Below are 17,307 nucleotides of genomic sequence, written 5' to 3' on the forward strand. Positions count from 1 at the left end.
TATTCGTATTTTACATTGGAAAATAATAAACTTTCGTGTGAAACGTTTTTACCCTACACTTACCATTTTTTGAAAACAGTCTTCCAAAAGCAAGATTTTTGCTTTACGCTAGGAAGCCGTTTTGTGTTTGTACTGATGACCATCGACCTGTGCGGCGCTTAAGTGTTTTTGAACCTCCACCCCCTACTCCAAGGGGAAGAAATCAGTCGAGTCATCGCTTTCCTTCTCCCTTTTAAATGTTCCTTCGGATAGGTGCTACCTATATACTACCCCTACATTTCTGCATGCATCCCTTCAATCCTCTCTAGCCTAATTTACCTTCTACCCTCTTACAACCTCTACGTCGCCTCTATCATCGCCTGTGGGCCACAGCAATACATAACAGCAAGTACTGATAGTAGCAATTACCATAATTTCAATTCATTATTCAATATATACTAAATAGTTTGCCTCATCCATCTTTCTATCGCCGATCATCCCCCACAGCTATATATATGTAATAACAAAGAGAAATAACACCCAACAATTATTTATTATTACTGTCTTATTGGAATTGTGAGACCTCGCAACCAGTTTACTTTGCTGTGTTTGTTTGTGTTTGTCTTATTTTCCGCCTTATATTCCAACCTTCCTCAACCACCAGAGGGCTATTTTCTAATTTTTGGGTACGGCTCCCTAACAGGGAAACAAAAGTTAGTAGCGCTTAAAATTTTTATCTCGCATAAATGTGCCCTAGTCCTTCCGTGAGCAGCCGCAGTCGTGGTTAGGGCTATTAGTTTTAGTTACAAGCTTTTAAAGTTATTTAATAAACTTGCGGAGAGTTTAAGATTTTTTAATAGGCTTTATTGTGTAATATTTAGCTTTCGCCAAATGTTTTCTCTCAATCAGCGTTTAATTGTTTCTACAAAAGATACGAACCCTGAGGTGAGAGAGGAACAATAAGAATTTGGTTGTGTAGAAAATTCACCCTCGGAATGTACACACATAAGGAAAGTCGCCATCGGAATACTCACCTCCAAAGAATATTGGCTAAAGCACAAAACCAAAAGGATCGAGAGTAAGAATACTCCGAAGAAGCCTCAAGCATGGTTTGCTCAGTACGAACTTGCTCCCAGGGACATTCACTTTCAGGAAAGCTCCGTTCCTAAAGAAGCTTCTTTAAGAATACTGTATCTTGGGCTTGGAAACCGGCGTAAAATCTATGAAGGTTTATTACGACGAATGATATGATTAAATTCCCGACCGCTGTCACCTCTTGGCTCCAGGTCAAATGACCACAGTCCAATTACCAGCGCATTTCATTGCCCCAGCTGATTTGCCTACAAGTCGATTGTCTCGTTGCCAGCACATTCAAATGATGCAACAAGATATATAGAATCAATGGGCATACGAATAAACAACGCCAGAAATGGTTTTCTGACACTCCTCTCAGTTCGTTTTAATCAAAGAATTCTCCACCTTTGTGTTAATAATAATAATAATAATAATAATCCTTTATTTGCCCAACAGAAAGATATAACCTTTCCAATTTCAGAGCAAAAACAACATTTTACGACTTGTCAGAGTACAATAGAGTTAAAAATAAATCAAAAATAAAAAATATGTCTAGTAATATTGATAACAGTACTTAAACTACCAAAACCAATAACAAAAAAAATCAAACAAACAAAAAAAAAGAAAAAGAAAAATTATTCTATCGGCTCTCTTGAATAGGTAATTACTGAGTGCGACTAATAATACCAAAAGTTTAATTAATCATAATTGATTATACGACAAATAATGTTCTATGAAAATATTACAATTAATTACTGTTAATGTTAATAACCGAGCGTAACATTTCCGGTAAAGAACTGTAATGAAGATCACAATTTTGTGAAATTGAATTAAAATTATAAGAGATTATAAATAACGGGTTTTTGCGCAACAAATTAGATTTAGGAGTGGGGTTTGTAAAGGTACTAGCATTTCTATTAATGCGCACCGGAACTGTGAAGTTTAGGCCTGCTAATAAATCCGGACAATCAATTAAATTATGGATTAAGCCAAACAAAAATTTTATACTATTAATTTCTCTGCGACCTTTCAGTGGCAATATGTCAAATCTTTGAAGGAGACTAACAGTTGGCTGTCAGGGTATCACGAAAATTCATCCAGGTCAAGATAGTGTTGTACCTGTTGTAACAGTGAAAACAAGCGTGCGGTTAAAAATGTAGTTGCAGTGCCTAACGTAGAAATGAACAATTTTAACTTTAAAACTGCAGATACTATTTAATTTCATTTACATTTTCACAGGTATTTGTGTAACATGTTGAAATTTATTTCAAGGTGAGAGACATATATGTGCCAATCACCATAGCTTTGTAAACAATGTAATGTCAAAACGTCAACTTGTAAATTTAATATAAAATCTGTCTAGAAAGAATTCAGTCGTTCAGTTTCCAGTAAATACAAAATACTTCAAAGCATTTAGCTTATACAGAGATAACAGTGACGTCCTTTTTGGCAAATGTGATGAAAACTGATCCGTTCTACATTAACGCACTTTCCAGTGTAGGCTTTGCGGATCCGTGCGTGGTACAGGTTCAAACAGTAATAAAAATGTTTCTGAATTATTGTCATAACTGGAAAATATACATACCGCTATTTTGCGTGTTAATTAAACGTTCGTATCACAAATGAAATCGTTTGGGTTAGTCTTTAATAACGCCACTGGTGAAAGAAACTTGCATGTCACAGCAATAAGAATTGTAATGCTTCATTACCTTTTACTACGTGCTAAAAACGTGCAAACCCTAAATTATAGCGGAATTAATTTATTCGGTCTATATAGTCTAATTAACGTAGGGGATTATGATTTGCACTTTTAGTGGAATAGTTAGCATGAGATACGTTTAGATGCCATTTCTTGTTTCACTTAATATAAAGCAAACCGATTTATATTCAGAAAATGAAGGTAGATTACGTTGAGTGAGAACAATCTCGGAATAATGAAGACCTGCGAAACACAGAACAATGTTAAAATGACTTCTTTTTCACACAAGTAAATATTTTGTTAGGCGTAATTGTATTAAACAACGGTTAACATACTTATTTAAATTAGTGACTGTGCCTGTGTAGTAAAAGAACATTTCATAAACTTTTTAATTCTAAATATGAATTCATAAAATTTTAAGCTCCACAAAATGAAAAAGACCCGGGTTTATTTGACGTAACGTTGATGACAACTTACAAAAGTTTCTGGTATAGAATTTTGCTGCACGGTTTCAACAAATTTGTACTATTTATTAGAGTCACGAAAGAAACTGCATACTAGCAGAACACGTGCTAATATTACGGGGTTGGGAATGGGGAATGGGAAACACACTATATCATTTAAAATTGGAATTAATAGTCGAACCTTTTGTGTAATTTCCTCAATTCAAATATAGAGTCCATTCTTTTAATAAATTTGATTACGCCTTTTTGTTGACGGTAGTTGTAGATTTGAACTTAAATGGTGAATGCGCACAATTAGTCTAATTAATAAGCCAATTTACACCGACAGTTTTCGACTTTAAGACTGTTTATTAACGTAAAGTTTCATGCAAATGCAACTCACAGCTCTTTACATGTACTGATGTTCATAAGTATCAGTTAATTACAGACAGTCTCACGAGAAGATCCCTAATTAGGGATAAGAATATTAATTTCGTCTTCATGTACAAAAGCTCTGTTAGCTATACTATTCATGTGAAATTTGAGTACATCTTTCATATGTGGTTTCAAAAACAAGGAAATTAGCTTCTTACTGAGATAACTACTTGCTATACATGAATAGCGCCAAAGAGTTAACTATAAACTCGAACATTTCTCTTATACTTGTACATACAAATCTCTCCGCACTTTAATTATGATTGATCTTTCGGTGCAAAGAAGTTAACCATTTTTAGCATTGGAAATGCTTATGTTTTGTATGGGTATGAATTTACCAGGTTTGCCGAGTAGAAAAGAAGACAAGTGGTGTCGAGTCTAGTGTTGATTGTACCGTACTCGGCTGCAATCGGTAGATTAAGGAAAAGTCGCGGATACTGTCGATGCGGTACTTACGTAACAGTGCCCAGGTGTTTTGTTAATTCGAATTTAAAATTCTCGAATATCGCCCGCGATAGTATTACAAGCATGTTAAACCGCTTATTATTCAGAAAGATTATTTAGCGTTAATAAGGGTTATTTACAGCTTTATAGGTTATACGGTTATCATTTCCAATGTCTCCGATGGTTGCAAGGATTGCGAAATCTGTGAATTTTTTAAATAATAATAGATTTAGTGGTGTAGATTTTAATGTTGGGACACAAGCCGCAACGCCTGCTGGTTCCATCCTCGAATGTCTGACCACTTCCCCATTTCAGGCGTTACATTTAATTTTGTTTGCACTATTTGACCTATTGGTCCGGAACTTTTTGCTTTCTTAACTGTATTAAACTTTGGTCCAAAATATAATGTGCAGGGGTTGTTTTACTTAGTGATCCTGACAATACTTTAAAACGTTTTCCAGTGTTCAAAAGAACTTTTTTGGTTTTGGTGTAACCTTTCGACTTTTTCGACCACATATAAACCTAGATCTCGCAGGTTGGCGGCTTGGCAAACACGTTGATTATACTAGCCTCGCAGTTTATTAATGTCCTCTTGAATATTTAATCATTAACGTTTGATTAAAGCTAGCTACTGCATCATCTACCGATTTGAACTCCTTGAGGATAAGAGATTCCTAATTACTTGGTTTATCGAGTTTCAGACTATTTCTAGTGTAGGATGAAGTGGATTCATTTTATCCAGTGAGTCAACAGCGGATTTAATTTCCGCGTTTAGGTCAAGGGTTTTATTATTGCAGTATCTAACTGTATCAATGAGTTGTAACTGGACATCCAGTTTCATTTTTAGTTTCTCAACGGCGTTGGCACAGTTGCTGCGTTTGATTTCCGCGTCCGAAGCTTTACCGTTCGCTAGGTCATGTTCTTCCGCAGATTTGGGGCAGTTAGTGGTTTTGGTACAGTCAGTTGCCTTATGTTCGAACCCATTGCACTTATAGCATCTTCTAGTTGTCACAGCATCATAAATACTGCCACGGTCCCACACTATGTTAAACTTCTGTTCACTTAGAATTTTTCGGTAACTATTACCATCAACCTTAGCGTAAGCCAAATACCTGTTAGGATTTCTTTTATCTTCAGTTACGTGTACGACGTTTATGTATGCGGCTTCGTCGAGGAATTGATTCTGCGCGAGAATCATTTTCTTCATTTGGGTACTCCCGATCTTGCCATTGAGGCCTACGATTTTAATCTTCGGCATCTTCTGTTGTGGTAAGGAGAGAATGTAGTGAGATTCCAGTTTCGTTTCTGGCTGCAGCTTCTTTATTTTACATTCAACGATGGTTGCTCTACGTAGGGTCTTCATTCCGGTAACTTCTCGGGTAATTGGATCAATATTTTCTTTAAGGGTGGTAAAGGTTTGCTTGGAGGGTTGGTTCGCGTCTTTTTTGAACTTGAGATTATTGTCTCCCCATAAATTCTATTTGAGTACCTACTCCAATAAAGTTAATGTTATGCAATTCTCTGGTATTATCACATTTTGCCAACTGTTCCCCGGTTTACTCATCCTGTATTACTCATGATACAAGGCATAGTATTCAACGTGTTCAGAATTCTTGTCATTTGTTATGTCAATCAACTGTGTCGTTGTGAAGATGTTGCCATATTCCTTAATTTACTGGAAAATATCTTAGAACACATAGTGTCTGTTTCAAAAATTATCTTGTGTGGTGATTTTAATATTAATTTTCTAAATACCGTAAATGTAAATACTGTTAGATTATATCTGTGGTTTATGCAGCGACATCTGTCCGATGTACTTAAACTGATGTACTGGTGTTAATAAAATGTGCGATTACTTCCTTGTGAACTCGCAACAAGTAAACGTCGTTGTCGTTTTAATAAATACGACCGCGCTTAATGACCTTTTATACTCTTTTGGTCTAAAAATATTACTCCATGAACCAACGAGGGTTACGCCCACAACAAAAACCTGTCTAGACAACGTTTTCATTTCGGAGTCTATTGTATGTAGTTTAGATAACATTGACCTTTGCCTGTCGGGTCACCATGGACAATTACTAAAAATCGCAATCCAATGTCAATCAATAGGGACTCGTTTCATCCGACGTAAACAAAGGATGTCTTCTCCAACGAATAAAGAGCAATTTAGTGCAGACCTCTCGAGAGAAGAATGGAGAGGCGTATTCTGCAGTGATGACCCTGAACAGGTTCTTAATAATTTTTTTAATATTTTTATGTATTAATTTAATCTTAATTTTCCTCTAACTCTGGTAAATGTAAACGTAAATTACACCCATGGATAACTCCGAAGCTTTATTAATTACAACAAAAGGTCATAGATTTAAAAATCTTATCTAGGAGATATTCCGTACTCTTTAATAATTATAAAGAGTACCATGCCTACTATCAAAAGCAACTACTTGCATCAAAACAGTTATTCTAGGATTCTAAATTAAAGAGCTCTACTAATAAAACTAAAACAATCTGGAATATTAAAACTCAGAAACTGGTCGTATTAAATGTAAAGATATAAAGATGACCGAGGATGGAGCGGAGCTACTGTATCTGAGCCTAAGGCCATTGATATGTTCACTCATTTTTCACGTTTTTATAACATCGCTAGTCAACCAACTCATAATATAAACATGCCTTTGTTTCCATTATTTAGTAATTCAATGTTTGTAACACCGATTGTTGATGAAGATGTACGATCTGCGGTTCGGTCATTGAAATCTTCGTTTTCTTGTGGATACGATGAAATTAGTAACAATTTAATAAACTCGGTCAACTATTTAATATCTAAGCCTCTATGCCACATTATCAATTTAAGTTGTAGCACCGGTATTTTTCCGAGTCGTCTAAAGATAGCGATCGTAAGGCCACTGTTAAAAAAAGGAGATCCAAGTGACGTCTGCAACTACAGGCCGATGGCTTACCGTCCAGCTTTTCTAAAGTTTTCGAATATGTTATTAATAATCAATTAATTAGTTATCTAACAACATTTAAAATCATTAATAACTCTCAACATGCTTTATAAAAAACAGGTCGACTGACACAGCGCTATGCGAGTATGTTGCCAAAGCTGTAACAGCTGTCGATCGTCCGCTTTTAACCGTAGGTGTTTTTGTTGATTTTTCTGCAGCTTTCGATACTGTTTAATAATAATAATAATAATAAATGCCTTTATTGAGTCAATTGAGTAAATATAATAAATGGAAAAGTTTCAGAGGCGAAGTTCAGCTCACAGAATGCGCTGCTCTTCCACTTAACCTCTGTTGAGAGACAAATCCGGCGTAATTACATGATCATAATGTTCTTAAAATTAGGCATACCGATAGGTAGTGAACTGCTACTGCTGTAAATTGTTATTCATGAATCATGAGGTTATTGTCTTTCTAAATACCTGGAGATTATAGCTTTACGGAATTTCTGAGTAGTGAATGATTTTAGATTCGTTGGTAGATGATTCCACAGGGTCGCTATGTTATAGGAGAGGGATCGCTTGTACATCGTAGTGCGGTGTGCTGGCACGGAAATTGTGCCCCTGTGCCGTAGGTTTAAGTGATGCACATCCGACCTGAAGCTTATTTTTTCCCATAGATATGAAGGGGTTTTGGTGGTTAAAACCTTATAGTAACAAATCAGAGCGTGAACTTCTCTCCTATTTCTCATATTAAGCCATTTTGCTTCGCCTAGCTTCTCCGAGATGTGGTGTATTGAACGTGGTACACAGTATATAAATCTCAAACAGGCGTTCTGCAGCCTTTGCACCCTTTTTACCTCCACACTGTCAAGACATGGACCGTAGACTACATCGCAATAATTCAGATGTGAGAGCACTAAGCTATCACATAGCATCCTTTTGACTTTCGTGTCTAATACATCTCTATTTTGGTAGAGTAGTTTTAATTTACCGAAACCTAATCTGATGCATTTACTTATATGAGATTTAAATCGTAACTTGTAGTCTAGTGTCAGCCCCAAGTTTTTTTCCTCGGTACTGCAGCTAATTTTTGTGTTTCCTAAAGAGATATTGACATTACTAATTAAGCTGTCGTAAACGTGACCACTGCTGAAAAGAATTGCTTTTGATTTTTCCGGATTTAGCTGCTTCAGTGAGTGGGCTGTAGAGAGTCCAAATCCCGGTTGATTTTATTGCACGCTCCCACTACGTCTGTAGGACTAAAGGGTAAGTATAATTGCGTATCATCCGCGTATAAATGTGAATTTACATATTTTAATCTGTTTTGGAAATTGGAGACATAAATTGAGAAAAGAGTCGGGCTTAGAATGGATCCTTGCGGAACTCCCGATTTAATTTTCTGATAGCGTGATTTTTTATTGTTGTAAACAACTCGTTGCTGCCTATTCTGCAGAAAGTTTTTAAAAAAAGTGGTGGCCTTACTTGATATCCCATAACTGTGTATAATTTTTAATAAGGTTTTATGGTGTATTGTATCGAAGGCTTTCGAGTAGTCTAGTAGTATCATTAAAACAGCCTGTCTATTATCAATTGCTGAGATGATATCATCTGTTATTTTAAGGAGACCAGTTGCGCAACTGTACCCGGCACGGAAACCTGATTGATTACAGGGTATTAAGGCGGCTAGGGACAGGCCATTCGAAATTTAAGCTGCGCCTACGCAAATAATTATATAGGCAACCAATCGTGCAATTCGACAAGTTTCACCAGGCATAAGCTACCTGCAAATGACCTCATCTTCCTACAATAAAACCAGAATCCAGACCCTCATTAGCGGCTATTCAACAAAAGTAACTGATTTATGGAATTTCAACTTTCCCCTGATGTTTTACAGTTTTACTAATACTGGAAACCTTTGAATATAGAATAGGAAATCAAAGCTGAAAGCTCTACATACCTATATAAAAATATTACTAATGTATTACTTTCTAAGATATCATTCCTACTTCCTATATATTTACAATAATGACTTTTTGAGATTTGGACTTGGGTAATGAAGGGAACAATTTCCGAAACAAGAAAAGCTGGTCTTCAATTTTTGTGGTTCATAGCACAAATTTATTTAAACATTTATCACATCCGATCAAACTACGGCCCCATAGATTTCTAAATTTATATGATAACGATTTTCACAGGTGCGCGGATGTAAGAATGGTATTTTTCTTCAATTAGATGAACAGTTTTCGATATTTCGCATGGCTTCCGCAATGTAGCCCGGTATTTGCTGCGTTTTCAACCTTCCCCCATTTATCAAATTATATATCTGAATTCTGATCTAATTTACAACAAAATAATTGACTCATTACAAAAAATGTTTTAATAGATTTTCGGAAATTTTCCAATTCCAACACGACATTCGCCTGATGCTTTACGAAAATCGTTTATTGGGCTAGCCGTCAAACCTACAGTGGAATTATCAAAAGCATAGGTAGATTAAAAAATTATCAAAGTCCTCGTGTGGGATCGAAGAGAGAGATCAGCGCATTTTTGTGTGGCAGATCAGTATTGTACCTATTAGCCACCATCAAAAATATCTTATCGCAAGCTAACACATTCACTTTGTCGGTACCCGCTTCTGACGTCCCGTTCACCCATAATTCGCATTTAGATGAATTTTGCTAAAAACTCTCACAAAATAGTTCTCAATTTTTGGGGCACTTCTCATAGCTCTATTAGCCACACGAGAAAGAGTGATCGCGATTCGAGCTTTCAGAAACAAAATTCGCAGAGGAAGATACCTTTTGGGCGCCCTAAGTCAACTACCCCTCGCAGACGTGCGCCTTGTAAAATGAGGTTAATTTCGTACCCAGGACAAAAACAAATTTTCGCCACGCAGTTGTTGTGTCCGTTTACAAGATCTTTCCTACGGCACCATTTTGAAAACAATCTGAAAACTGATGGTGGAGTGAAAACTTCAAACTCGAATTACGGATGAGCGAGACGTGGGAAGTGGGTACCGAGAAAGGGAATGTGGTGGCTCCCGCCAAGATCTTACTGATGGTGGAGTAAAACTTCAATCGCAAATTGGGGATGCACGGGACGTCGGACGCGAGTACCGACGAAGGGAATGTGGTAGCTTGGACAAGATCTCACACGAGGACTTTGACAATTTTTTACTAACGACATGCTGAAATAAAAAATTATCATATATAATACCATAAGTAGTCGAAGTATTGTCGAATATTTTTGAGGTGCTGTCACGAATGCTAGTTACGCTGATTAATACCACGAGCGCTTGCGCGAGTGGTATTAAAAAGCGTAACTAGCATGAGTGGAGCAGCAGCTCAAAAATAATCTACAAATACTTCGACTACGAATGGTATTCGGAGGACTATCCAATGAATCAAAAGAAAAATTAAGCATAATTACCCACGCGAATGTATTTCCATGACAACAATAAACGTCAAAATAAATTATGGAAGTTGCTTTTCATTTTGCTATTGATTCTATTCGAACTTTCGTGCTCCAAGCTAATTCGTTATGAGTGATTAAATTAAAAGATGTGGTGATAAGTCGGTTGTCGAAATTGATTAACAAACTAAGAAGAATGTTCCGGTTAATACGGCTAAATTTCGCGTCATTTCACTGGTGGAAGTTTGACAAATGTCATTGAATAATCGCATTGAATTGTCGCTGAAATACCACACGTGAAATTATCGCTGAAATACCACACGTGAAATTATCACTTGTAATACTACTAGTGCTTGCTATTTCCGGAAACTTTTCGAGCTCACAAATATTTGAACTTTCGCAAAATATTCGTGAGCAAGAAAAAAATTCTATTCAAGCACTGTGGAATTCGGTAAGAAAATTTCACACCATAGTGACCCTCAACGAAAAAGTGACGATTTATGTCAAGACATTATTACCTTTTTACGTCAAACAATTGACGATAATTCCTTGGTTGCCATGGAAATGTGACACGAAATCCGCATTTCATTGGTCGACAAAATTGCTGGTTGAAATTTTGGTTGACATTTGTCACCTAAAGATTATCAATTTTTGCATGAACAGTTTTTTAACAGAGCTGCTAGATTCAAGAAGGTGCCGCCAACAAACAATTCGTTATGTTTATCTATAATAGGTACATCGTCCAAATTGTACATAATTTTAATGTAATCGATATTATTAAATTGCTTTTTGATAAGTAGGTAACAATACACCTACATCAAATGTATGAAAAAAATGTATGAAACGGGTCTAAAAAATTAAAACGTTGTTACTCCTGAATATTACATTTATTGACGTACAATATTTTTTTAATTATCGGTCAATTATCGTTGGTACTAATAGACGAATAAATGGAAGGCATTGAGATTCTTTTGTTACTGGTCTAATAGGGTCATAAACCATTGTATATAAGTATAATGGTCATTAGGTGTTAATATTCGCCAGGTAAAAGTGCTACCTGAGTTGCCTATCGTCATTGTATGGAAGGTATTGCATTTCTTCCGTCGCTATATTTTATATAAACTTTTGAGTAAAAATTACGGGTTATTTCATAATTTGAAGCAGTTCGTAATATATTTTTTTAATCCACTTAGTTACTAAATAAATTGTGCGGATTTACTTTTTAAATATTTTTTTCACTAAGGACAGTATTCGCGTTCTTAGTAAATTCAAGATTATCGTTTATACACGACTTAAATAATTTTATCAAAAAAATAAATCGCTACATTTAATGACTTTCTATATCTGTATCAATTTCCGATAAGACCTCTAGTTAGAATTAATATTTGGGCTTCAAAAATTACTCAAAAGTTTCGACTTTTATTGCAAATTTCAGTGACCACTGTGTGTTGCCTATCCTCTATCCCTAGCCCCCTTAAGCGGTTCAAATTCAAAAAGTTGTTGAGCTGAGTATTGATAGCTTTCTCTAGGACTTTTGAGAGGACCGGAAGAATTGATATAGGACGGAGATCTCTAAGTTCAAGCGGCGTGGGTATTTTATTCAGGAGAATCACGTGCGCAATCTTCCAGCACCTTGGGAATACCGAGTTTAATATACAATAATTTATTAAGTGGGTTATTATCCTCAGAAGATGAGGGAGACATAAATTAAGCATGTATAGGGTGATCCCATCTGATCCGGCTGCATTAGACTTGATGGTTTTCAGCAGTTTAAGTATGTCTGATTCCTCAACAGTCTCAAATTCTAATTGTTGCATTGGCTGCGTGCGCCTTTGGCATAGTTGTGCAATGTCCGTGTCGTTGATGTTCGCGTATGGACCGGACTGAGTAAAATGATCATTAATTTTATTTACATCGGTTAGGTATTCTGGCAATTTTGAGGGGGACTTGTCCATATATAGAACATTGCTTTTCCAGGGCTTTCCACAGAACAGTCGGATTATTACTTGTTGCTAACTGATTGATATAGCTCTTTTTCTGCTTTTTACACGCCTGCGTTACTTGATTCCTCAACCGTTGTACTGCTGCCTGTTTAAATCGGTTTTGTTATTTTTAAAAATTGCAAGCGCTTTGTCTCTCATACTCATGAGAAATTTAATGTTATCGTTCAGCCACGGCGCAGGACGTTTACTTACGCGGGAAGTTGTAACTGGAGCGTGCTTGTTGAATAACGTGATTAGGTTTGTGTTAAAAAACGATAGCTTAGCGTCAATATCTTGAAGATCAAGAATGTCGATCCATGGTATAGACTGCAGATCGTGTTTAAAATTACTGTAGTTAAAATTTCGAAAACTCCTGTAGGTTTTTGTCTTTTGATTAGGTTTTTGCGCCAAGCAAGACTTTATTTTACAGAAAATCATCTCGTGATCTGAGAAGGTACGAGCAGCAAATATACCCGAATCTAATATCTCTATGGAACTACTAGAGAGGATTAAGTCTATTACAGAGTTACCGCGGGTACAATCTGTGATATGTTGAGCCAGATCTAAGTTTTGACACATATTAATTAGTTCTAGTGTGGCTCGTTCATTTTTACTATAGTCTATGTTAAGGTCACCAAGAGCGATTATAGACGGGCACGAAGAGCTTATATCCAACCAGGTGTCTTGAAATATACTTAAGAAATTTTCATAATTTTGCCGCACAGGGTTGTACACTGATCCTATTGCAAGCGACTTACCCCTGTGGTTAATGTTTACCCAAACTTGTTCGATGGGGTCATCAGTTTGTATTTCATTGAAAAACAATTCATCATTGATGTAAATACCCACTCCTCCTCCTTGAGCAGTAGTTCTGTCCCTACGAACAAATTTGTAGTTTTGAAGGTTGATATTATCAGTACTAATGTGAGGTTTTAACCAGGTTTCTGTTATACATATGACATGGGGAGTATTTATGGTTGTGAGTTCCTGTAATTTAGAGATTTTAGAAGACAATGACCGTATATTTATGTGCGTAATTAGCAGCTCATGCATAACTGTAGATGCAGGAAAGCAGGATGATTCATGATAAGTAATATGGAAAGAAAATTCTTATACTTATGTAGGTACACAGCAAAAAAACAAAAAAGAGACCACTAAAGTGCAATGTAGCGTAGTACTTCCCTTAACAAATGTTATGGAATGAATCGCCGTTAACCTGACCGCTGAACAAATGGATACAGAATTTGTTATAAGTGAATGAATTTATTAGATATGAATACTACGATTAAACAGTGAACATGTATCTAAATTTATGTTTACATATAGTTTGATTATAAGAGTGTGCGTGTATCTAATATTGTGTGATTGGCGATATCTATTACATTGACCTTAAGAGCTTGCTGCCATCTTCGCCTTGGAATTCCTGGTATTATACGATGCTTTCTGCTTGGCTCCCGTTTGCATGGCCTTCCAATCTTGGGTAGTAGCAAGAAGTTCGCTCTCTATAGTGATTTTTCGGATGGTGTCGTTCGGGCATTTGACATAGATACGACCGTCTTGCGTCCAAACGTTCTTGACTCCAAAACTTTCCCTTGCTTTGCGGTATAAAGCTGCTCGTTTGATTGTGAGAGATTCCGTAAGTAAAAAGTTGGTTCCTTTTAGGTGCTTTTTTGCAAGCCAGACTTTTCTCTTCGATACGTAAGAAACAAATTTTACAATAATGGGCCTGGGGTGCACGTTGTTTATTTTAACTTTGCCTAGTCGATGACAATTGTCTATTACCGTTTTATCATTTATGAAATCGATAAGATTTAGCTCATTAGTGAAGAAACTCTTAGCCACGATTTCCACGTCTTCACCTTGTTGCTCCTTGATTCCGTGTATTATAATACAGTTTTTACGCGAGTAAGCTTCTAGATCGTCGGTTTTTATCAGAAGCTCATTTAGCACCGATTTGAACTTTGCAATGTTGTCCATTATACTTCTTCTTATAAGGATGAGAATTCGCGTTGCAGGGACTCCACCGCCGAATCACGTACCGGACCAGGCTCACTTTCTTTTAGAACACTTAGTTTAGCCTCATATTTTTTCATCGACAAAGCAAAACTGTCCTCAATTTGTTGAAGTTTATTGCTCATGTTGCCCTCCATTTAAAATTCGCAACGACAATGACAGGTTGAACACAGATAATGGGTTATCCAAAAATGTTTGCACGTAGGTATTAAGTTATCGTCACTTTAAAAGTTCGCACTAGTATTTAGCGTTTTCGATATAACTTATTGAGCACTGTTTTCACACACTTTTAAGCAAGATTACATCACTAGATTACAAAGTCGTCGCAGTCAAGTATTCGCGATGCTCACGCTGTCATAGCCTAACGCCGAATCTTTTTGCCGTGACAAGTTGATTAGTAAGTTATCCCATTACGGTATTCGAAGAACTATTCTAAAATTGTTTGAATCCTACTTACGGGACAGATCGCAGCTAGTAGAATTACCTAATGGGCAGCGCGGTGTAGCAACGCCAATTTTGTCAGGGGTCCCGCAAGGATCCATACTGGGTCCTACTTTATTTGTCATTTACAGTAATGATCTCGTACCTTTTGTTAAAGAGAGCGATGCTGACGGTAGTATCTTTGTACCATGTTATGCTGATGATACAAACATCTTAATAAAGGCAAACAAGTACACTAGATTTAAAACAAAAAATTACTCACACGCTAGATCAAATAAATAAGTGGTGCAATGATAATAATTTGATCCTTAATGATGATCCCTTTATGTGCCACAAAAATTGAATCCACTACTTTGAAGTGCTCCGAAACTATTAAAATGCCCGGTCTAACAATAAGCCATGATCTCACCTGGTTTTTTCATATTGATAATGTTTGTAAACTTGCACGAAGCCGTTGTTATACACTGAATGTGTTAAAGAAATTATGCAACAAATCCACATTGCTTACTGTGTACTACTCAAACTTTCACTCGCACATTCGATATAATATTTCAAATTGGGGTGGCATTGCGCATGTGCGACGGATCCTAGTATTGCAAAAACGAGCAATCAGAATTATTTGCTCCTTACCGTGTAAAACTCCATGTACGATATTATTTAAAGAGTTAAAAATACTAACGGTAGTTGACACATACATCCTCGAAATATCTTGCTATGCGTTTAAAAACAAATCAAGTTTCATAAATCCCGATCATAGATACAAAACACGTAAAAAAAACTCACTTATATCCTTGTAGACATAGGACCACACTCTTGCAAAAGAATTTGTTATTCCGGGCGTGCCAAATTTTTAATGCCTTACCGAGCAATCTTAAAGAAATTAGGTACTTCCTTTTCAAAATTTAAAGTAACACTCAAAAACTTTTTGATGAAGCAGTCATATTACCACTTGAACGAATATCTCGAAAGATGATTTTATTGTTTTAATATATTACTTCTATCTTATATCGTGCTTTAGCTTAACATTGTAATTTATGTAAAATATTTATATTTATATTTACACATGACACATTGTTACGTACGTTCTGTTCTTATACAAGTATACGGAATGTATTTTGTGACAAATAATAAATGATATGATATTTCATAAAATCATTTCCGATAAGCGGCTACCATGTTTATACAATAAGATCAGATTTAGGACTGACATTCACAATTTAAACCTTAGGCATAGAGAGCTACTCCTCAACATAAATAAGCACTATTTGAGCGGTCATTTAGCTACACCACTGCTGTGATGTACAATGCATTGCCGTCGCCTCTTGAGAATTAACCAACTCGTCAGTTCAAAAATCAATTGTTTGACGTTTTATTTCACTCTTTAATTTGATTCCCTTCTCATCTCCACTGAATTGGGGTGGGTGACTCGCCAATGTGTATGTGCGGGGCGGAGATTGGCGACTTGAATCATATATTTTTTAATTGCGCGTTGAGGATGCCATTCATTAATCATATGTACTCGAATGTAATCGAAAGAAGAACACAATTGCCGTTGAACATCGCTACGCTCATGTGCGCTAACTCTAAATCCACATATGACATAGTCATAGAATACCTAATCAACATTAGGCTAAATATTTAAAAATCAAAGATTTACCCTCCTAATGGATTCTCTGTTTAACCTTTGTTTAACCGTTCTTCCTATCTATCCAAGGTCGCAACCTGTGATGTCTAAATGAAAGGCCATGACAGACCCCTTCTCTGGGCATTGATCCCGAAAAAAGCCAAAAAAAATTTGATTGCTGTTGAATATTCCTGTTCGTATTGTCTTTTATCTTTCAGTTACTCGAATATAATTTTCTTTTCTTTAGTTGTTTTGCTCTGTACAAATATTCTTTGTTTTGTCATGGTGTACATGGAAGAGCAGTGTTTTGCTGAATCTATGCCAAAAAAATTTATTTAATTTTGTAATAAATATGCTTATTATTATTAAGATGTAGGTGCGTTTATTTCGGAATTAGTGGTTTCTTATTGTTCTTTGAAGATTTTAATGCGTCACTACTTCAATTTCTCCCTATTTTCTGATATACAATCAGGTACCTCGTATTCTCGCTTATTCCTGCTGAATCTATTGGTCGTAGATAACTATAATCTATCACTATCTTGTTGGTTTCACTACAGAAGAAGGAATAATGGCAAATCGTGCGTAATGCTGTCTGGCTTCAGAAAATCTCGACACCACGCGCCTGCTGAATCATAATATGTTGAGAATTGATAGCTCTAATAACTTACAACAACTCTTTAACTGTAGGATAGGAACGTTACTATACCTGATTTATACCCCATTAATAAACGGTCGATCTGTATTTGTCGAAAAGACTGGGGCAGCAATCTGTACGATATGTCGGAACATTTAGGCAAATTTATTACCTTACAATAACG

The sequence above is a fragment of the Photinus pyralis genome, unplaced genomic scaffold (genome assembly GCF_008802855.1).
Source record: "Photinus pyralis isolate 1611_PpyrPB1 unplaced genomic scaffold, Ppyr1.3 Ppyr1.4_LG3a, whole genome shotgun sequence".
Classification (NCBI taxonomy): Eukaryota; Metazoa; Arthropoda; class Insecta; order Coleoptera; family Lampyridae; genus Photinus; species Photinus pyralis.